This window comes from Cynara cardunculus (assembly GCF_001531365.2).
Source record: "Cynara cardunculus var. scolymus isolate 2C chromosome LG 12, CcrdV1, whole genome shotgun sequence".
NCBI classification, from domain to species: domain Eukaryota; kingdom Viridiplantae; phylum Streptophyta; class Magnoliopsida; order Asterales; family Asteraceae; genus Cynara; species Cynara cardunculus.
Window position 1 is genome coordinate 19,481,032 of NC_037539.1, and position 1,237 is coordinate 19,482,268.

Sequence of the window (1,237 nt, forward strand, 5' to 3'; positions counted from 1 at the left end):
CGGCTGGTTCATCTCCAGAGGCCCGAAGGATGGCCTCTAGATGGCTAACTTGGGTTGGGATTGGACTGGGTCGTCCTGTTTCAATATCCCTTTGGCTTTGATCGCCAGGGATAGTGGATGTGGTTGCCCTTTGGGTAGTGGGTTGGGAAATATGTTGGTGAGGGCCGGGGGAATCACTAGCATCATCATCTTCATCATCTGATGAAGACGATGCTTGTGCTCCCTCGCTTGGAGGGGGGACGGCTCGAAGTGCTCTGGGGTAGCTGCCCTTGGTTCTTGGGACAGCATGGAGCATTCATAGGCTTGGCGTATCTCACTTGTTGATGGAAGGACAGTGAGCATAGCCCGGGACAGCGGACGATTTGTTGTGTATCCTTCCTTCGATAGCGTTGGGCGATGTCCTTGCATCTTGTAAACCGGGGTATATGGCTCTATGGCAGGTAGACCGTGTTGCCTCATTGCATCCCCAATGATGAGAGCAAGGAAGCGGGGGAAGAGGACAGCAGAAAGTGGCTTTTCCTGCGGCTTGAAGTTTACACTTCTTGAGCACGGCCACATGGATCTCGGTGTAGATGAGGAAGGCATAGTCGAGGTTGAGGTTGAAGAAAAGGCCATACATGATTGTCATGATGTTCATATTGCCTTGGTCGAGAGAGCCTAGCTTGCAGGTGAGTGAACGGTTAAGGATTGAAAAGAACAARTTCCACATTGGTGGAAGGAATTGTCTTTTGAAATTCGAGATGTTTCGTATCTCCCTGTTGTAGCCTAGCATCCTTACGAACCTTATAATGTCCTCGGAGGAAGGTGGCTCGTCATAGTGGTCAATCTCGAGCTCTCGTCTTGTCGGAATGCACAACACCTTAGATATTTTTGCTCGTGAAATTTTTACCGAGCAAATCATATCGTTTGGTGCGTCGACATCGCCCATTATCCCGTGACTGGCTAGGTGAAACTCACAAGTTTGCCAGTATTGTTGGACATATTTTATTGGGACTTTGGGGTTGACGAATGTGAGAGTAGGAAGAAGGATGCAGTTCTTAAAGAACTCAATTATGATGCCAAACCTGTCGTCGTAGAGGGTGTTTTGCAGCTCGATCATATGGTTGTTAGGTTTCATGGGGAGGAAGAGGATTGCTCGATTGTCGGCTCCTGTAGATTGGATGCGGCTATCGTTGTTGTTTGATTCGTGAGAAGCGGAGGAAGCCATTTTTGATGAAGTTGCAGGTTTGAAGTTCGT